Source organism: Lontra canadensis, unplaced genomic scaffold (genome assembly GCF_010015895.1).
Source record: "Lontra canadensis isolate GAN:19392208 unplaced genomic scaffold, GSC_riverotter_1.0 scaffold28, whole genome shotgun sequence".
Lineage (NCBI taxonomy): Eukaryota > Metazoa > Chordata > Mammalia > Carnivora > Mustelidae > Lontra > Lontra canadensis.
Window position 1 is genome coordinate 14469319 of NW_022631022.1, and position 23021 is coordinate 14492339.

The 23021-nt window shown below is 41.1% G+C and overlaps 1 protein-coding gene across 2 annotated transcripts in view; it reads right to left on the reverse strand.

Annotated features, from left to right (window-relative positions):
* THSD4 (thrombospondin type 1 domain containing 4) overlaps positions 1–23021 on the reverse strand; it is a 551822-nt gene that overhangs the window by 80599 nt on the left and 448202 nt on the right. The window lies entirely within an intron of this gene.

A 23021-nucleotide genomic window follows, 5' to 3' on the forward strand; every position in this document is an offset into this window, starting at 1 on the left:
GAAAATTCATCAAAGCTGTACCATTTTGGACTGAGGGCTTTTCTTATGTATGTTATTTAATACTTCAACAAAAAGCTTATTTAACAAAGGGATAAGTGTTGGGGCAATTGATGGCTCTGGCCAGAAGTTAGACTTTCTGCATTTAAACATGCATTTCTTTTTCACTTGTGCTTTGAGAAAGGGAGATAAAGAGATAAAGCTCTGTGAAGAAAAGTTAAACTTATTTAATTGTTATCAATTAAGGAGGCCGATAAAGACCTCGGGTTGAACTGCCTTTACCCCCTTCCAGGAAGGGTCTGTGTCATAAGGCCCTTGGAGTCCCCACGCTGAGCTACCCTGAGGACTGGAGCCCTCGGCTCTCAAGTGTTCACAGCAGAAATCTCAATTGTTCTGTGGGTCTTTGAGATGCAGCCGGATATTTTAAAAACGAACAAACGCATCACAGAACAGAGAGTCAGGGTTCAATTAAAAGTAGAACGTCTAAAAGCCAATTCCTTGTTCCTTGCCCAGACCTTAAATATGAGCATTTGTCACCTTCTGACTGTGTCTGTGAATACCTTCGTAACACCTCAAGCTGAGTCAGGGGACACCACAGTGACTGGATGCAACCCAAACACTTCTTGATCTAGTTCACCGTCAGTTAAAAAGCATGTGCCCTAAATCTGTGATTTTCCTATTGGCTCAATATGGTTAGAAAAAGAGTCTTTTGCTTTTGGAAAGGTATTTCTTGTCCAGGTAAAATCCCGAAGCACAAATATGGGGCTCTATAAGCAAACAATCCTGGACCAGTTTCTATAATGGTAACGACAATGAAAATAGCAATCATAACATCTGATCCTTGCTGAGTAAGTATTTCCTACCAGCCACTGTGCTAAGTGCTTTCCCAGTAGCATCTTATTTAATTCTCCCAATGACCCATGAGCATTATTGTCAGATCATTTTACAGAGAAAGCAAGTAATATATGCAGAGGTCAAGTAACTGGTTGAAGGCCACAGAGCCAGAAATTTACCTTGTACAACCTGCACAATCCTGCTTGTACTGAAATGTTTGTGATATTGTATGTTTGTATGTTTGAGACTTTGAGAAAATACTCAGGGTACTTTTGCTAGTGAAACTGGGGACTGCTAATTTTTCTTACAATTCCAAGCTAGTTTTAGCCATTTACATTTTTTTTAATTTATTTATTTGACAGAGAAAGATCACAAGCAGGCAGAGATACAGGCAGAGAGACAGGCAGAGAGAGAGAGAGGAGGAAGCAGGCTCTCCGCTGAGCAGAGAGCCTGATGTGGGACTCGATCCCAGGACCCTGAGATCATGACCTGAGCCGAAGGCAGTGGCCTAACCCACTGAGCCACCCAGGCGCCCCTACATTTTTTTTTAAGTAAAGAAGACAGCTAACCACAATGTGGAGTCTTCATTCAGAAGAAAACTGAAATCAGTTGATTAGATCCTTTTTCTTTGATGTGCAAATTTCTATGCTCCTAATAAAAAGTTGTCTTCAGGGCTGACGCTGGTCTTGCAGCAATTCTGGGAACTTACCAGGCAAATGATGTATTAGGGATAACTGAAAAGAGAGAAATTCAATTTAAACAAAGCACTGATGAAGGATGGGGAACAGGCGCTCTGCTGGCGCTCTGCTGCCTGATGAGAGCTTGCTGCAAGGATTAGGTCGGGGTGAAGGTCAAGAAGACGGGTTAGCTCTGGTGTCGCCAGAACTCACCAACAAGGAAGATGAGACTGAGCTAGGTTTCCAGAACGCTGTATCAGAGAAGAGGGAAGAAACTTAGCTTCTCTCAAATACAACTGATTTCTCTTTGCATATTATCTCCCCCTCTTTGTCTTTTAAAGTTGGATCAATCACTTACATTTCCAACTCTGGAAATTACTCATCTGTCCCTTCTACGTTCATTTGCTTCAGCTCATCTCAAAATGCCAAATGCACTTTATCATGCTATCATCTGGTAATACTTTGATGTGTGTTATGTTTTTGTATAATAAGAGGCATAGTCTACAGTCATGGCTTAAGGAAATGTACTTAGACTCAAGTTTTCAATTAAGGTTCAGTTTATAGTTTGGAACCACTGAGCTCACTGATAGGCCAATACCTTTGTTTATCAGCCACTTCCTGTCATCAGACTCTTGGTATAGACTGGCCTTTCTGAAACACTTGCTTTCTGGTTCCTCTCCTTCCCTAAGGCTGCCAAAAAAATGTCTTTAGAGCAGAGGTGTGATCCTGTCGCAACATTCCTCCTGTCCAGTGTCTTCGGTGGCTGACCTTGGCCCAAAGATTAAGCCAAAGGATGGAGTTTGGAATGAAAGGTCTTCCACAGTCGGACTCATCCTACAGTTGCAGCCTCAGAAGTCAAGGCTGCCATCACTTATTTATAAGACACTGTGTCCAGACATGCGTCTCCTGTCCTCCTCTGTAGCTCGTGAAGCTCCTTTGGACTGCAATGTTCTTTCCCCTGTTTTTTCTGATAAAAGTTTATCCATCCAATAAAACAGGGGCTGGCCAATTACAGCACGGGGATCAAATCTGGCCTTATTTTGTATATCAAGTCTCACTGGAACTCAGCCATACGCATTCATTCACAGACTGTCCATGGTTGCACTCTCACTACCACCAAATGGCCTGCCAAGCCGAGAATATTTACTAGGTGGCCAGTTCCAAAAGCAGGCTGCTAATCCTTGCTTTAAAAGCCCAGTTTAAACACCGCCTCCTCACGCTCCTCCTCAGATTATGCCGTTAGAAGTAATTTCTCCATCTGCTCTAGTCGCATAGTGCTGGGTCTCTTACCAAAGTCATCAAGAATCTCAAATGGATCATAGATGCCTGTGGGGCAAGGAGCGTGTATCATTCACCTTTACGTCTGTGTAGCGCATGGTAGGTGCTTAGAGATATTCACTGAAATGTTTAACTATTTAGCATGATTATTAAGTCAGATAAAGAGCAATGCTTTACCTAATCGGATTATATAACTACTAGATCAAGGGCAAAGTCGATATAGATCGAAGAGATAAATTATGCTTCCAAAGCATAATAAACAGAGGTGTGAGTGTCAGGCCACAAAGTAAGGCAGGAGAGGAGGCTATGTGGAAGCCTGTTTTCCAAGGAAGGACATGAATATTGACTTAGAACGTAGACAGAAGCAGTAGACCATTCCCATACTGACATTTACACAATTTCTAATTCAAGGAATCTCTCATTCAAGTGTCTGGCTCCGGGATAGGGTAGGGCAGAATTAGGAGAGGCGGAAATTTCTGAGTGTAAGGGCCCTATTCAGCCGGAGCGGCCCCACCCCGGCTGAACTGCCATTTTGTTGTAAAACTTAAATTGACCTTGCCCCCTTCCGGGGGAACTTACTTAAAAGCAAGTCGGGGAAACCAGTCCCAGGTAACAGCCCAAATACAAGGGTGGGCTAGGTCAAGTGGAGATAATGGCCCAAATGCCAGGGTGGGTCAGGGGAAACCAGTCCCAGGTAACAGCCCAAATACAAGGGTGGGCTAGGTCAAGTGGAGATAATGGCCCAAATGCAAGGGTGGGTCAGGTCAGGTGGAGATATTCAATCAGTGGGGGCCAGACAGTCTCCTAGCTACCAAGGCGATGGGCTAGTTTCCATGGCTACTGTGGGGTGAATTGTAATTCAATCAGCCACCTGTGTGTGGCCAGGCCCAACCACGTGGCCTTTGCTCTAAAAAGTTAGTCTGGAAAGCAGGGAGGGGTCGTCCTCTCTGTAAGGGGCGGCCCTGACCTGTCTGTTTGACGGTTGGTCTGATTCTTGATGCTTGGCGCGAAATAAAGCTTTGCTTGACCTTCGCTTTGTCTCACTCTCGCTCCTTTGACCATGGACCCATTATTGGGGGACCCAACATTGGGGACCCAACACTGAGAACAGTTGATGCTTGGTTAAAACTGCTGGAGAAGAGTTAATAGAAGCAACCCACAGTAGAAGGAGGAAAGAGGCTTATCTTCAAAGCTCACCCTTCAGGGATTCATTGGCAAGAAGAGCAGAATCTGATGGGAGTTCTGCTTAACGATGGAAGGGAAAAGCTGCTCAATTTCTCCCATGGGAAGGTGAGACCCTGAGAGAGGAGGGGGCGGTCCTGGAAGGCAGATTTCCCATTTCCAAAGCTCAAACCCTTGAAAGAAAGTAAAGCACATCCCAAAAGATGGGATGACCCTGGGGCAGCCAAGGATGGGTGGCCCCAGCTGCTGGTTAAGAAAGCCTTGAAGTAACTGTCTTTCCCAGCTGTCACTTCTCTTTCATTAAGTCAACTATAGTTCATAAATGTTGTTTAAAGCCTTAGATATTTCTTCCTCATCTTGTATTAATTCACTATGATGGAGGCTCCGTGATCTAACACGTTGCAAAAAGCTAGACTTTGTGATTCAAAGAGGGAAGCCTTCGCAGTGCTTCCAAGCAGGTTAGGGGATGAGGAGATCTGGGAAGGCATTATCCATTCCAGACTTACAGATAATAGGTTCTGAGTTATTGCCCTAATCCAGGTGGGAGACCTGGGAGCGATTAGCAGCCCTGGTAAAGAAGTTCTTCTGAGGCGCGGCTGCCCAGAGTGGGCTGGGGGAGAATCCTATTCTCCCTGCAGGGACAGGGCTGTCAAATCACTTCCATAAAAACCCAAGACTCAGCCCACTCTGCAGCTGTTTCCTGCACTTGAGGAAAACCTCCCATTAGGTACAGAAAAGCAGGTGTGGGCACTCTGCCTATGTCTGAGATAGAGGACGCAAATCAAAGGGAAAAAAATCACAGCTTAACTCTTCCCCATAAAGCAAAAGGCAAAACCAAGTACGAACAGGCAAACTCCATCTTACACTTCCAGGCAACTAGGAGCTAACCAAAATGCAGAAAATGGGTACAATAATGAGCAGAAGAGAGTAGGGGCAGAGCTGGTTTCATTTTGTTCCAGCATATGCAAAAGCTTTTCAAGGCAGAGTGACTGCAGAAGGGAAAAGCAAGTCTGCATCAACAGACGCAAGGACAGGAGAGCTTTTCAGCTGTCAGACACCAGGTCGAAAGTGTGTGATGCAAAAGGAAGTCCAGGAGCGCGAACACAAACAATAGCATCTTCCCAAATCACAGCAAGATGGCCCAGTCTCCCTGGCACAGGACCTTTGTTTGCAAAGAATTGGTTTTGGACAGGAATCATACAAGCTTGCTGCTGAAGAAAAGGTGAGAGCTGAGTCCAAATAATAAAAATCAAATACTCAGTGATCCTCTTGGCTCACATGGCAGCATTGATGGTGTTTGCCATCGGACCAACTCCTGCGGCTGCCACTCCCTGTGGCAGGTTAAGTGAGGAGGGTCACCAAGCCCATTTCAGCATCTGTTCTGACGCCCAAAAGCAGACCACGAGGTATGTCATATCATCTGTTTAAATACTCTTAAAAACATGCCTGAGGTGTTGGCGAGGATATGGAGACATTGGAACACGTGTGCGTTGCCGGTGGGAATGGACAATGGCCCAGCCACTGTGGAAAACTTAGGTTGGCAGTTCCTCAAGAGTTAAGTACAGAATTACCATCTGACCCAGCAATTTCACTCCCAGGTATCCACCCCAAAGAACTGAAAGCCGGGACTCAAACGCTTCCCTGTACAAGATCGCCAAAAGGTGGAAACAACCCGACGTCCACCAACTGACAAGTGGGTAAATTAAATGTGGTATCATACACAAAAAGAAACAAATTTCTGACCCACGCTATGACATGGATAAACCTTGAAAATATGACTCTAAGAGAAATAATCCAGACACAGACAGAGAAATACTACATGATTCTGCTTGTATGAGGCACCTAAAACAGGCAGATTTCTGAGGCAGAAAGTAGAACAGAGGTTACCAGGGATTCTGGAGAGGGGGAAATGGGGAATTATTGTTTATGAGGTACAGCTTTGGGGGTGATGAAATAGTTCTGGAAGCAGAGAGTGGTGATAGTTGTATAATATCATGAATGTATTTCATATCACTCAATGATTGGCTTAAAATCATTAAAATGATAAATGCTATGTTTATATACATTTTGCTACAACTTAAAAGAAAGAAAGAAAGAAAGAAAGAAAGAAAAAACAGGATGTTTCATGTCTGCAAAATATCCCACTCTTTCTAAGAGCTGGATGTTCTTGTAGATGCTGGTTTCAGAACTCTGCTAAGGCAGATGGTGAAGGTCTAGTGGCCAAGATGGAACCATGACAACCTAGCCCAAGGGCTCTTGGTGCGAGGGCAGGCCACATGACTCTCATCAAGGTAGTAGCAGGGGGAGGCATAAAACAGTGTGGAGGAGACAAAAACGCACAAGGAATTAGAATACATGCTTCTATTGCTGGGAGGAGAAAGAAGGCAGTTTCTCCCCTACCTCCCACCACCCGCCACATCTTTCTTGTCAACGACCATGGGTATATACATAGAATATAGGCCAAGGGCAGTGCCTGGATTTGAGTCTGTGACTCAACCACTCCTAAATCGTTCACCTTGGCAGGTCCCTCAACCATGCTGGGCTTATTGTCCTCAGCTATAAATACAGGTGCTGATACAACACCCTACCCCCTTCCCCCAGTTGTGTGACTGCTGTGTTACACGAAGAAGGTGGACCCAGGATTCCAACAGGCTAGGAGTAATGTGGGGCTCTGGCACCATGAATGAGGTCTTGTGATCAAGGTGGGTTAAAGGTGTCTGGGTATCGGCCCCCAAAATGGGCTGCACAGCACATGCGTAGCCTCAGGAAAGCCTTGATTTCTGTATCCCACTACTCAGTGTGCGGTTGCTAGTGCACAAAGGGTACTTGAGAGAAGGAATGTCTAAGGCTGGCCTGTTTGTCTTCAAGGAGTACACACCCTAACTGGGGAGAACACAGGCATATGAACAGATAAATTACAGTAAAATACGGTTCAGTTCCAAACTGGAGATATGATCAAAGTCTTATGGGACTCCAAAGGAAAAATCCAACTCTTTGCTGCTCCTTTTCTCGGTCTTTTATTCTTCTGCCATGTATTAAGAAAGCAAGCGAGGACTCCGAATGCCAGAAAGGCAGGCTAGGAGAAGGTGCTCTGAACTGGAACTTCTGTTGCTGGGGCTGCAACTCAGGGGCCTACGGACGACAGGCTGAGTGAAATATTGAAGGGAAGTGGAAGGAGGGGGCTTGGATTGCAAACGGAGAATTCAGAGTGAGTGGGTAAATGCAAACCTAATGGCAGATAGAAGAGTCATTCCAGTAGCACCTCAGACATTTATTACTATTTTTGAGTCACCATTCTTTAAGTGACCCATGAAGCTTTAGCACCAAAGGGATCAAGGGGTGCACACAGGCCAGGGTTTCTCATCTCATCACCACTGACATTTGGGGCTGGGAAGTTCTTTGTTTAGGGGCTGTCCTGAGCATTGTAGGATGTTTAGCCACATCCCTGGCCTCTCCTTGGGTTGGGAGGCAAAATAGCTCCTAGCCAAGACCCATGGTAAAATAGAAATGGTCTTTTGGTCTGAAAAGCAACTGGAGTCACCCAGGGAGCTTAAAAAATCCAACACCCAAGCTGTGCCCCAGACCAGTTAAACTGGGAGGTGGGAGTCAGCCATTGCTCTATTTCTGAGAGGACTCAAATATCACACACACCTCCTGTGATTCCAATTCCAGGGTGAGAACCGCTTGTCTAGAATGATAAGGGAACAGTTATTGAGGACCTCTAAGATGATAGGTATTTTACACACGGCTCGCTTAAAGTCAACAGCTCCTCAAAACCACATTGCTTTCCTAATTCATCTAAGGAGGACAGGGAATCTCAGAAAAGTTAAGGAACTTGTCTAAGAGGATCCCAGCCAGGAACGGTAGCTCTGCAAAGGGCAGTTTCAGCTGCCAGGGCTGGACTGTAAATGGAAGAAAAGTCAAGGACTGGAGGATGGACAGAAGCAGAGCAGAAAAAGGCCTCAAAGTCCAAGGTGAAGTCTGAAGTAGAAGGGGGAGCCCATGATTATGGATGGGTACCTCACAGAAGCCGTTTTCTGGTTAGAATGAGGTCAGCACAGGTGAGAGACTGTACACACATATCCACTTTTGCTTCTCTCTTTGTTCTAGGGGGGAAAAGGAACTACTCCCAGAAAGACAGTGGGGTGCAGAAGCCATAAGGACACAGCTAGAGCAATTAAGTTAGAGCAGGTAGGCTTTGGATGTCTAAGGAGAAAGGCAGCAAATCTGTCACTTGAGCTGGGATAATCCTGGAAGCTTCTAGCAGTGGGGTGGAGGAGAAGGGTGTTTCCTGTCTAGCCATTATAAGGAAAACTAGAGTCTTGGTATAGGGTAGGGAAAATACAGACCGGCACGCTAGATGTTTCATGTTCATAATCCTAGTGAATCGATGCATATCTCTAAGAGAACATGGGCATGTATCTACTCGTGCCCGTACACACTCAGGCGAGACCTGTCAGACACTGACACCGTAGTCTGCTCCATTTGAAGGAAAGACCTGTTACAGAAACAGACGTAGGTCACTTAGTCCATTCTAGCGGCTATCACAAACCCCACAGACATGGTGGCTTGTGAACAACGGACATTGATTTCTCACAGCTCTGGGGGCTGGGAAGTATAAGATAAAGAAATCTGCTTCCTAGACAGTTGTCACGAGGGGTCAGGGATCTCTCTGGGGCCTCTTTTAGAAGGACACTAATCCCATTCATAAGGGCTTCGCTTTCATGATCTAATTACCTCCCAAAGGCCTCATCTCTTAAAACTACCATCTTGGGGGTTAGGATTTCAATAAATGAATTTGGGGGAGACCTAGCTGGGGGAGACCTAAACATTCTGGCCCTTGATGCCAGACATAAAGGCAAAACACCCTTGAAAGGACACTTGCGGAGAAAATGAGCCTATGTGGAGAGAGGGTATGAGCAGGAGACAGAGGCTATGGCCAGGGCCAAAACAATATGACTTCGCTTCAGGCATTTATTTTATAAACAGGACTGACATTCTCAACATCCTCCTTTCTTGTACCATAAACATGTACACACCTCCAGTTTTTGCTCTTTCAAATGGCATTGAACACAATATTTGTGTTTTTAATATTTGTGCTACTTCTGTGGGGCAAGAAATCTGAGAGGGAGTGAAGGAGCTTCCTTCCTTAAGTTGGGAACAGAGTATTTTTATAGCGTTGGCATATGCTTTGAAGTAGCAGCTAGGTCACTGCAGTAACTGGACGGGACCCACTTAATGTATCTATAATAAGCAAATATCTATCGACTTTATAAATATAAATTGAGAAATAAGGAAAATCAGACACCGGAAGAAAAAAGAAACAGGAACAAGTTCTAATGACAATTGTTAAAGGCTGGTTACAGAAAGAAAATTCCTTACTTTACAATAGCCAAACTGTGGAAGGAGCCGAGATGCCCTTCAACAGGCGAATGGATAAAGAAGATGTGGTTCATATATACAATGGATTATTACTCAGCCAATCAGAAAGAATGAATACCCACCATTTACGTCAACATGGATGGAACTGGAGGGGATTATGCTGAGTGAAATAAGTCAATGAGAGAAAAACAATTATCATATGGTTTCACTTATTTGTGGAATAATAGAAATAGTGCAAAGGATTATAGGAGAAGGGAGGGGAAACTGAATGGGAAGAAATCAAAGAGGGAGACAAACCATAAGAGACTCTTGACTCCAGAGACAAAATGAGGGTTGTAGAAAGGGAGGTGGGTGGTGGGATGGGGTAACAGGGTGATGAGCATTAAGGAGGGCAGGTGATGTGATGAGCATTGGGTGTTATATGCAACTAATGAATCATTGAACACTACATCAAAAACTAATGATGTATTACATGTTGGCTAATTTAATTCAAATTAAAAAAAGGAAATTTCCTTACTTTGATAAAAGTTATATATCAGAAAACTCAGCAAACGTCTATTAGAAGTATTCTCAATGTCAAGAACAAGATTTTTTAAAAAGCCCACTAACATTATTATTCTAAACTTCTGGATTATTCCAAAATCTTTTAGAGCCTTTAAGTGCCACAAGACAGCAGAGAAATAAGAAGGAGAATATGTCATAGGAAGAGAACATTATTATCTATAGATCCAGATTTTTCCATCTAGAAGAACCCATGTCAAATAACTGAAAAATTATTAGAATCGCTAAAGGAGTCTAGAAAGATGTCTAGGTAGAAAATGAATATATAAAATAAACTGACTTAACACATACTGGCATGACTAATTGGAAATATAGTGGAAAGAAAGATCTTCTACCATATGAGCAAAAACCATAAAATACCTAGAGAAAAACCTAATAAAACATATGCAAAGTCTAGGTAAAGAAATTTTATTAAAGAACACAAAATGGGAAGATACACTCTACTCCTGAATTAAAAGAATCAATGTTATTAAGACATTTCTTTTCCTCTTCAAATTAAGCCATAAACTCATTGCAATCTCAATTAAAATTTCGGTGGAAGTTTTACGGAGTTTGACAAACTGATTTTAATGTGTATGTAAAACAAAGGTACGACAAGACTCAAGGAAATTTAGGAAAAGAACAAAGTGTTTTGGTAGGAAACCAGGGAGAGGGCAGTAAGTTGACCTATAAAAGAATACAACAGAAAACTACAGTAATGAAAATAATATGATATCAAAGCAGGAAGAGCCAGATAGATCAATGGACTTGAATCAAGAATCCACATCTCTTTGATCCAAACAGCTCTCTATATTTGAATTTAATATATGGTAAATATGGTACCTCAAGTACGTGGGGGAAATTTAACAAATTGTGTTGTGACCACTGTTTATCTGTTTGGAAAAAGGAAGTTAGATTCCTACCTCACACCATACACAAAAACTAATTTCAAGGAAATCAATATCTAAGTATACTCTAAAATGAGTATAAAAGTAATGGAAGAAAATATTAGAGAATAAATTTTATAATGTTGGAGGTGGGCAGGTCTTCCTAAGCAAAACAAAACTCACTAGCTATTAAAAAGAAATGATCGACAGATTTGACAAAAAAGATTAAAATTTTTCTCCACAGAAAAACAGATATCATAAGCACAGTTGAAACACAAGATTAAGACTACTATATATATGTATATATATATACTTGTAATAATATATGCAGAAGATGGTTATTATTCATAACTTATGAGTTCTTAAAATTGGTAAGAAAACCACAAACACAATTTAAAAATAGCAAATTCACAGGAGTACAAACCACAATAAAATGAGTTTTCAAGAAAATGCAAATAAAAAAGATACAGTAAAATTTAAGTACGATTGTAATATTTCCTGTTAGTAACAAGTGTGGAGAAAGGCACTTTTGGTGGGGGTGTCCGTTGGTACCACTGCTCTGGAGAGGAATCTTGCTTCCTTGCTCAGAATTCTAAGTGTTCATTCTCTTCTACCTACAAAATCTATTTCTAGGAATCTATCCTACAGAAGTATTTATGAAATATTATGAAATAAGTATGAAAGGATATACCTATGAGGATATTCAAGGCAGCATTACTTGTAAGGGGACCTTAATTTAGGTTTTCTTCTCCAAGAATTTGCTGTTTCTTCTAGAATCAGCTTTTCCAGTTATTTATCTTGGGCTTTCTCTTTCATTCTGTAGGCTTTAGAAAAATGTCTACTGACCCTTGGTTGTCCTCTTAGGTTCTATCCATTGATATTTAAGATGAAAACAATGGGAAGACTGTCTGAGAACTCTGTAACAAGCTCAACAGAGCTTGTCAATAGGCCAGCTTTGAGCGGGTGAGAGAATGGGACACCAGTCAACGGAGCCACCATTTTACCTGCTGCCCCAGACTCAGAGGCTCCTGGGCTCTGCACACAGGCTGTTCCCTCCTCCTCACAGTCCCCTCTGCTACCCAGGCTGTGATTTCCTCTGCTCTATTAGTGAACAGTCTTCCATCTGCTTTCAGAAATTTGTTCCAGAAATTTGTTAAAATCATTTCACAGATGCCCCCCTTTTGTTTTCTTAGTGGTTGTAGGTTATAGCCTGTCTTATTCCCTTAGGTTCACTTTGATGGAATCTTGGGAGGAAGGAGGAAAACAAACAAACAAAAAACAACTCATGTACTCAGTCTGCCATCTTGAACCACAATTTGGATGTATTATTTGCAATATTAGGAAATGAGACAACATAAACATCCTTCAATAGGGAACAGCTTAAATGGATTATGTTACCTCTGATGTATGGAATACTCTATACTCAGAAAATAATAAATTAATGCAGTAATAGAAAAAGGCATGATATATTAAAATAAAGGAGCAAATTGCAGAAAGTATGTATAGTAACCCCACTTTTAGAAGATGTATATTTGTACTTTCACAAAGGACTAGAAGATGCACAGAGAATGGCTAAGAGTGGTCATTTATCTGCCTTAATACTTGAAAGCAGTGGACCAGGTGTGGGGTTGGGACACAGAAGGAATCCCACCTTTTTGGTCTATATCATCCATATTGTTCAGAATTTTTACAATGCATATGAAAAATCTTTGGGATTAACTGTCACACAAATATAAGACATGCTATTATTTAAATACTCCAATCCTTCCCATAGAGAGAGCTGCTCGACTAAGTTAAAGGTTGGCAAATTAGAGATGATCCATGATACCTGATATTTTTAAATGCTGGTGGTAATTATTATTCTTTAAAACTTTTAAGAAAAAGTGCTTAACAGTAAAGCAATTGCCAGTTTATGTTTAAAAGCTTATAGACCTTTAAAAAATGCCTTCCAAGTCGTTACATGTTGGCAGGTAGAACATGTCCTGTAGAATCAATTTGGCTTGGTATGCTTTTATGTCTGATTTCTGAACTGTTACATAATGACATTAGTAAACTGAGCTAGCTGAACTGCGCCAACTTTGATATTTCGGCTAGAATAATTTTACAACATCTTATTACTAAGGAACTGGTAAGGAATATGAATGCCCATCATTTTAATAAAATTAGATTTAGCTTTTTATTTCCAAAGAGCAGGGTCCAGAATAACTCACACGCAAAAGAGAATGCAGAGGCTTTAGCAGATACATGGATTCCAAAGTCTTCTCTGCTAAAAAGAAAATGTGTATCTAGGAATCTATAATCTACCAACCAGTCAATATTTTGGAGCATATGAACAAATTCAAAGAAAGACTGAGAAATGGAGCTCAAGTCTACAGAATTTCATTGGCTTCCGAGCCAAAATGAAACAAAGATTCTTTCTCCTAAAATCCATGCACCATTGAAGGTCATGATTTCTCTAGCTTTGCTCAGAGAACAGTGAGCATCATGAAGTCCCGAGTTGGCCTGTTGCTCCAGCCTCACATGGGTCTGTCCTCCTGTGAGTTAGGCAGGGCTAGCGCCAGAACTCAGGACTTCAGAGTCTGAATCAAGCACATCCAGTTCTCAATGGTCAAACCAAATTAAGCCGTAAGCTCGGAGTCAGGTTGAACGCACCATCACTATTTACATAGGAGGCAAAATTTGGGGGGGGGGATGCATGCCTCCTTCTTCTACGTGTGTGGTTTCTGATTTTTAAATGCCAGTTTTCACATCCTCTGTAATTGGATCTTTAGTAAAGCTAGATCTTTCTTGAAGCAGGCAAAGTAAAGAATGTCCAATTTGAAAAATAAGAAGGCCATGCACGTCAAAATGCTTGAAGACTGAAGTACTTACTACACATAGAGTATAACTTCTATCATTCACTAGGTGACCAGCATGTGGGGAAGGTCACTTATGCATTGAGGGTTTTAAAAAACCTTTTAAAATGAGGCGATAAGACCATCTTTTCCAGCTTTAATAATTCAAGTCCTTCTGTTTTCACAGGTATCCATTTTCTATCAAGTTTGGAGAATTAGTCATTAAAAGATACCAAGTGTTTCACAAGAAAAAGCTTCATTTGCATTACAAATAACTAAAGCTAACTCTGGGAAACAATAAGGCACCCCCCCCAAAAAAAAACCCTTTAAAATTTGTGTATTTTTTAAAAGCAATGATACAAACTTGAACTATTCATTTCCTGTCTGTTGACGATTCTATGGACAGCCAAATCAATTTTGGGCATCAATTCACATTTTTATGTGATATAGTTTTCCTAGCTGGGAATGCAAGGGAAGAACACTGAAACCTTCATCATTACCTGGAAAACTGTAGAGAAACCCACCGCATATCTCTTTGAAAAACATTTCTGTGTCTGAAAATGTATAATGTAAAAAACGGTCCTTGAAGAGTTCAAGATAGCTAGAGAGACCCATGTGCTGAGGGCTTACCCATAATCTCAAGCAATCCCACGAAATTTAACTTTTAAAATATACAGAGCTCACACAATAGGAGATTTAGCAGGATAGGCGAGATAGGGAAAGAGAACACCTGTGATGAGAAGACCATTTGGAGTGCCTAGGGGGCCAGTCAGTGGGGGGCCAGTCAGCGGAGCTTCCGACTCCTGGTTTCAGCTAAGGTGGTGATCTCAGGGTCATGGAATCAAGCCCTGTGTCCAGCTCTGTGCTCCGTGCGGAGTCTGCTGGAGCTTCTCTCTCTCCCTCCCACCCCACTCTCTCTCAAATAAAAAATGCTTTAAAAAAAAAGACCATTTTAAAAGGATGAATTTTATGATATGCGAATTATATCAAAAGGAAAAAAGGAGGTTAAAAAAAAAAGCATTCCAGTGCTTTAAATGATTTAAATGCTGCAGACAGGGGATCCCAATCATCCCTTCTGGAACATTTCATTACAGTCTGCCCTTCTGTTTCCATTCTCCCTCCTGTTCCTGTACCATGTAATACTGTCGATGGACTCAGGATTTCTCAGGTCCTCCACTGGTCTCTGGGCATCTACAGTCTCTCACTGAATCTTTTTTAGGGGGACAGGGAATTTTGACTCCATGAAGCTTTGGTATCCTGACAAGTTCTCTTAGACAAAAGAAAGGGAATGGCTATTCGTTAATTGTTGGTAAGTGACAGGGTTCTGAGTGTCTGTTATCCTATCGATTGTCACAAATAATTATAAGGTCAAGATTCTTCCTCTCCTACTCTAGATGAAAACACTGAGGTCTGAGAGCAGTTTCGTGTTCACCCAGGATTTTTTTTTAAGATTTTATTTATTTATTTGACAGACAGAGATCACAAGCAGGCAGAGAGGCAGGCAGAGAGAGAGTAAGGGAAGCAGGCTCCCTGCTGAGCAAAGAACCCAATGTGGGGCTTGATCCCAGGACCCTGAGATTATGACCTGAGCCAAAAGCAGAGGCTTAACCAACTGAGCCACCCAGGCACCCCACACCCAGGATTTTATCTTTGGAGGGCACAGCTTAAAACCAGTTTTCTGAACTGAGCAAGGCAAAATTTACTAAAAACAACACAAAGCTCATAAAAAAAAGTGGCATCATTTGCTGGTGCATTTGAACATAATCGCTCTTTGAATAATCCCCTGAAGAATACATTCCCTTCTAGAAGACAGGATATTTATGGAGATGTGATTTTCTAATATTCAAAAAAAAAAAAAAAAGAAAGAAAGAAAAAGAAGGAAACACACAAAGACTATTTTCTCACAACTGAAGATAATGCACAAATGCACAAACCCTTCTTTGGGAAAACGAGGCTTATTGCTCCTTCAGTAGCGCCTGGGCTTTGCCAGAGCAATGAGACCGCTTTCCCCTTTAACTGGACTTGTCTCAGAGTCTCATCTGCCATCCCTTCCTCCTCCTGCCAATCAATCCAGGTCAAGCAAAATTTGGTTGCATTTGCCTGGGTGCAGAAAGAAAAGCTGCAGCATCTGGAGTTATCTTCTGGGGTGTTCCTGGTATCCGAGATTTGTAAAATGAATCATCTCTCAACTACTGCAGCCACTGACGGCTGCATGGCCAAGGCTGTACAAGAAGAGCTCAGGTTCTGAGAACTGCTCATGTGTGTTATATCTTGGTAGAGATTGACTTGAAGACAGACTGCCTGGGTTTGAATCCCAGGCTCCACCTCTTCGTAGCCGCGTGAACTTAGCAAGTGACATAATCTCTCTGTGGCTATTTCCTTATCTACAAAATAGGGCTAGGAACAGCACCCATCCCCCAGAGTTGTGGAAAGGGTTCAATAATTTAGTACAGAAAAAGCATTAAGAATAGTGCCTGGCACATAGCATCTGTGCTATTTAAGTTCCTGTTCAAGAAATCATTAAAAAATGGGAGGAGGAGTCAAGATGACAGAAGAGTAGCAGACTGAGATGACTTCAGGTTACAAGGGTTCACGTAGATAGTTATCAAACCATTCTGAACACCTACAAACCCAAAAGGAGATCAAAGAGAAGAAGAGCAGCAATTCTAGAAACAGAAAGTCGACCACTTTCCGAAAGGTAGGATGTGCAGAGACGTGACTCTGAAGCGACAGGAAGATAGACCGCGGGGGAGAGGCCGGCTCCCGGTGAGCAGCAGAGCAACGGAGCACAAAATCAGAACTTTTAGAACTCTGATCCACTGAGGGACATCGCTCCAGCGGGGGTGAAGCCCACGCGGTGACAGCATGGTCTCAGGTCCCACAGGGTCACAGAAGGATCGGGGGTGTCTGGGTGTACCAGAGCTCGCAGGTATCAGAGTGGGGAAGCCAGCTACAGAGATGGAGTTGAGGAGTGAGCACTCAGCTCAGGGTTACCTTAAACTGTGATCCATGGCACAGTCAGGCCACTGCTCCTGAAGCAGGGACCCCACAAGTGGCAGATCCGGGGAGACTCACCTTCCTTCTCTGGAGGCAGGAATCTGCTGGATTTGGAGACTCCAAACAGGGCTGTGTGCCCGAGACAGAGATGCTCTGTCACAGGCCAGGTGAGCTTGGAGCGCAACAGGATACCAGGGAGATGGGAGGGACTGACGGCTTTTCTCCGAGGGCTGACTGAGGAGTGGGGTCTGAGCTCTCAGCTCCTCTAGCCGGAGATTGGGAGGCCGCCATTTTCATTCCTGTCCTCCAGAGCTCTACGGAAAGCATTCAGGGAACAAAAGCTCACGAGAGTGAACCTAAGCAGATTACTTAGCCTGACCCTTGGAAAGGGCGGTGCAATTCCACCTCGGACAAAGACATTTGAGAATCACTACAACAGGCCCCTCCCCCAGAAAATCTGCAAGAACATCCAGCCAAGACCAAGCTCACAGATCAAGGAGAACAGGGGAATTCCAGAGGAGTAGAAAGGAAAGCATGGAATTCATGGCTTTCTCCCCATGAGTCTTTAGTCTTGCAAAGTTAATTAAATATTTTAAATTTTATATTTTTTCTTATTCTAATTTTTTAAATGTTTACTCTTTCCTCTTTTCATATTTTTAACTAGTTTATCTTAACAATACCTTTCTTTAAAAAAAAATCTTTTTGAACCTTCATTATTATAGTCATATTTTATCCTTCATTGTATCTAACTTTATTTTTTGTATACATATAAGGTTTTTTCTTCTAAAAAATTTTGGGATACAACTTCTTCTAATAGATCAAAATATACCATAAATCTAGCACAGGGCTTTATTCTAGTCTCCAGCCTGAGCAAATTATCTCCACGTTCTTTTCTTTCTATTCCCAACCAACTTATCAACTCCTTTTTTACAATTTTTTAAAAATGTTTATCTTTACAGTCATATTCCATCCCTTCATTGTATTTACCCTTATTTGTGTGTGTGTATATATATATATATTTTTTCTTTCTTTCTTTAAAATTTTGGTAGGTAGTTTCTTCTAAGAGACCAAAATACACCCAAAATCAAGTGTGTGGCTCTGTTCTATTCAGTAGTCTAATGTGTATGTGTGTGTGTATATATATATATATATATATATATATATATATATATATAAACTTCTTTTTACCCCCTATCTTCTCCCCCATGATTTGGGGTCTCTTCTGATTTGGTTAAGGCACATATTTCTGGGGTCGTTGCCACTACTTTAGTATTTTGTTCTCTCATTCATATATTCTTTTCTGGATAAAATGACAAGGTGGAAAAACTCACCACAGGAAATAAAAACAAGAGGCAGAACCAAAGGCTAAGGACCTAATCAGTATAGACATTGGTAAAATGTCAGATCTAGAGTTCAGAATGACGATGCTCAAGGTGCTAGCTGGGCTCAAAAAAGGCATGGAAGATATTAGAGAAAACTTGTCTGGAGAAATAAAAGCCCTTTCTGGAGAAATAAAAGACCTAAAATCTAACCAAGCTGAAATTTTTAAAAAGCTATTAATGAGGTACAATAAAAAATGGAGGTTCTTACTGCTAGGATAAATGAGGCAGAGGAGAGAATTAATGATAGAGAAGACAGGAGAATAAAGAAGCTGAGAAAAAGAGAGACAACTACTGGACCACGAGGGGAGAATTTGAGAGATAAGTGATACCATAAGACGAAACAATATTAGAATAATTGGGATTCCAGAACAAGAAAGAGAGAGGGGGCAGAAGGTATACTGGAGTGAATTATTGTACAGAATTTCCCTAATTAAAAAAAAAACAAAACATCAATATGCTGTTTATAAGAAACTCATTTTAGACCCAAAGACATCTCCAGATTTAAAGTGAGGAGGTGGAAAACAATTTACCATGCTAATGGACATTCAAAGAAAGCTGGGGTGGCAATCTTTATATCAGATAAATTAGATTTTAAGCCAAAGACTATAATAAGAGATGAGGAAGGACACTATATCATACTCAAAGGGTCTGTCCAACAAGAAGATCTAACAATTTTAAATGTCTATGCCCCTAACATGGAAGGAGCCAACTACAAAAACCAATTAACAAAATCAAAGTAACACATCGACAATAATACAACGATAATAGGGGACTTTAACACCCCCTCACCGAAATGGACAGGTCATCCAAGCAAAAGATCAAAAAGGAAATAAAAGCGTTAAGTGACACACTGGACAACATGGACATCACAGATATATTCAGAACATTCCATCCCAAAGCAACAGAATACACACTCTTCTCTAGTGCACATGGAACATTCTCCAGAATAGATCACATCCTGGGTCACAAATCAGGTCTCAATCGGTATCAAAAGATTGGGATCATTCCCTGCATATTTTCAGACCACAATGCTCTGAAGCTAGAATTCAATCACAAGAGGAAATTTGGAAAGAACCCAAATACATGGAGGCTAAAGAGCATCCTACTAAAGAATGAATGGGTCAACCAGGGAATTAAAGAAGAATTGAAAAAATTCATAGAAACAAATAATAATGAAAACACAACTGTTCAAAATCTGTGCGACCCAGCAAAGGCAGTCCTGAGAGGAAAATATATAGCAATACAAGCCTTTCTCAAGAAACAAGAAAGGTCTCAAATACACAGCCTAACCTTATACCTAAAGGAGCTGGAGAAAGAACAGCAAAGAAAGCCTAAACCCAGCAGGAGAAGAGAAATCATAAAGATCAGAGCAGAAATCATTGAAATAGAAACCAAAAAAACAACAGAACAAATCGATGAAACTAGGAGCTGGTTCTTTGAAAGAATTAACAAGATTGATAAACCCCTGGCCAGACTCATCAAAAAGAAAAGAGAAAGGACCCAAATCAATAAAATCATGAATGAAAGAGAAGAGATCACAACCAACACCAAAGAAATACAAACAATTATAAGAACATGTTATGAGCAACTATACGCCAGCAAATTTGACAATTTGGAAGAAATTGATGCATTCCTAGAGACATATAAACTACCACAACTGAACCAGAATGAAATAGAAAACCTGAACAGACCCATAACCAGTAAGGAGATTGAAGCAGTCATCAAAAATCCCCCAACAAACAAAAGAGCCCAAGGCCAGATGGCTTCCCAGGGGAATTCTACTATGCATTTAAAGAAGAATTAATTCTTATTCTCCTGACACTGTTCCAAAAAATAGAAACGGAAGGAAGACTTCCAAACTCATGTTATGAGGCTAGCATTACCTTAATCCCAAAACCAGACAAAGACCCCATCAAAAAAGAGAATTATAGACCAATATCCTAGATAAACACAGATGTGAAAATTCTCAACAAAATACTAGCCAATAGGATCCAACAAATCCAATAAAAGGATTATTCACCATGACCAAGTGGGATTTATTCCAGGACTGCAAGTTTAGTTCAACATCCACAAATCAATCAGTGTGATACAATACATTAATACAAGAAAGAACAAGAAACACATGATACTCTCAATAGATGCTGAAAAAGCATTTGACAAAGTACAGCATCCGTTGCTGATCAAAACTCTTCAAAGTGTAGGGATAGAGGGTACATACCTCAATATCATCAAAGCCATCTATGAAAAACCCACAGCAGCTATCATTCTCAATGAAGAAAAACTAAGAGCTTTTCTGCTAAGGTCAGGAACACAGCAGGGATGTCCATTATCACCACTGCTACTCAACATAGTACTAGAAATCCTAGCCTCAGCAATCAGACAACAAAAAGAAATTAAAGGCATCCAAATTGGCAAAGAAGTCAAACTATCACTCTTTGCAGATGGTATGATACTTTCTGTGGAAAACCCAAAAGACTCCACTCCAAATCTGCTAAAACTTATACATGAATTCAGTAAAGTGTCAGAATATAAAATCAATGCACAGAAATCAGTTGCATTTGCATACACCAAAAACAAGACAGAAGAAAGAGAAATTAAGGAATCCATCCCATTTACAATTACACCCAAAACCATAAGATACCTAGGAAGAAACCTAACCAAAGAGGCAAAGAATCTGTACTCAGAAAACTACAAAGTACTCATGAAAGAAATTGAGGAAGACACAAAGAAATGGAAAAATGTTCCATGCTCCTGGATTGGAAGAACAAATATTGTGAAAATGTCTATGCTACCTAAAGCTACCTACAGGTTTCATGCAATCCCTATCAAAATCCCATCCATTTTTTTCAAAGAAATGGAATAAATAATCCTAAAATTTATATGGAACCAGAAAAGACCTCGAATAGCCAGAGGAATGTTGGAAAAGAAAGCCAAAGTTGGTGGCATCACAATTCCAGACTTCAAGTTCTATTACAAAGCTGTCATTATCAAGACAGTATGGTACCGGCCCAAAAACAATCACATAGATCAATGGAACAGAATTGAGAGCCCAGAAACAGACCCTCAACTCCATGGTCAACTAATCTTCAACAAAGCAGGAAAGAATGTCCAGTGGAAAAAATACAGTCTCTTCAACAAATGGTGTTGGGAAAATTGGACAGCTACATGCAAAAGAATGAAAGTGGACCATTTCCTTACACCACACACAAAAATAGACTCAAAATGGATGAAAGACCTCAATGTGAGACAGGAATCCATCAAAATCATTGAAGGGATCACAGACAGCAACCTCTTCGACTTCAGCCACAGCAACTTCTTCCTAGAAACATGGCCAAAGACAAGTGAAGCAAGGGCAAAAATGAACTATTGGGACTTCATCCAGATCAAAAGCTTTTGCACAGCAAAGGATACAGTCAACAAAACGAAAGACAACTGACAGAATGGGAGAAGATATTTGCAAATGACATATCAGATAAAGAGCTAGTATCCAAAATCTAGAAATAACTTATCAAACTCAACACCCAAAGAACAAATAATCCAATCAAGAAATGGGCAGAGGACATGAACAGACATTTCTGCAAAGAAGACATCCAGATGGCCAAGAGATGCATGAAAAATGCTCCACATCACCCGGCATCAGGGAAATACAAATCAAAACCGCAGTGAGATACCACCTCATACCAGTCAGAATGGCTAAAATTAACAAGTCAGGAAACGACAGATGCTGGCAAGGATGCGGAGAAAGGGGAACCCTCCTACAATGTTGGTGGGAATGCAAGCTGGTGTAGCTACTCTGGAAAACAGTATGGAGGTTCCTCAAAAAGTTGAAAATAGAGCTACCCTATGACCCAGCAATTGCACTACTGGGTATTTACCCTAAAGATACAAATGTAGTGATCTGAAGGGGCATGTACACCCGAATGTTTATAGCAGCAATGTCCACAATAGCCAAACTATGGAAAGAACCTAGATGTCCATCAACAGATGAATGGATAAAGAAGATGTGCTATATATATATATATATATATATATATATATATATATATATATAGTCTTTCTTTGTCTTTCTTTGATTGACTTATTTCGCTCAGTATAATACCCTCTAGTTCCATCCATGTCATTGCAAACGGCACATAGTATTCCATCATAAATGTATATATGTATATATACATATACATATATACATATACATATACAATTATCATATGCTCTCCCTGATATGAAGAATTTGAGAGGCAACGGGCAATGTGGGGGTTTGGGGGGTAGGGAAGGAAAAAATGAAACAAGATGGGATCGGGAGGGAGACAAACCACTCTTAATCTCACAAAACAAACTGAGGGTTGTGGGGGGGTAGGGAGAGGGTGGTGGGGTTATGGACATTGGAGAAGGTATGTGCTATGGTGAGTGCTGTGAAGTGTGTAAACCTGCTGATTCACAAACCTATACCCCTGGGGCTAATAATACATTATATGTCAATAAAAAATTTAAAAAATTTTAAAAATCATTAAAAAATGAAAATGAATATGGATGTTCACTAAATGACTTGAAGAAATCGCTTTCCTTATATTATTTTGTTAACTCATCTGTGCATGCTCATGTGAATTAGAAATTGGTCAAAATCAATTCTTATGACCCGATTTGCTTTGCATAAAATGCAATCAGCCAGCAACCCAGAAGGAAGAATTAACAAAGATCTAACTCTTTGTGGGAAGATGGGTAAAAATGGCCTCTTGAGGGCGCCTGGGTGGCTCAGTGGGTTAAGCCTCTGCCTTCGGCTCAGGTCATGATCTCAGGGTCCTGGGATCGAGCCCCGCATCGGGCTCTCTGCTCAGCAGTGAGCCTGCTTCCTCCTCTCTCTGCCTGCCTCTCTGCCTACTTGTGATCTCTCCCTCTCTCTCTGTCAAATAAATAAATAAAATTAAAAAAAAAATGGCCTCTTGATGTCGATGATATTACCCAAAAGGTCTGCAGCTGTTCAGAAGATACACATATACTCAACACATATATCATTGCCCTGGGGAAAATGAAGCA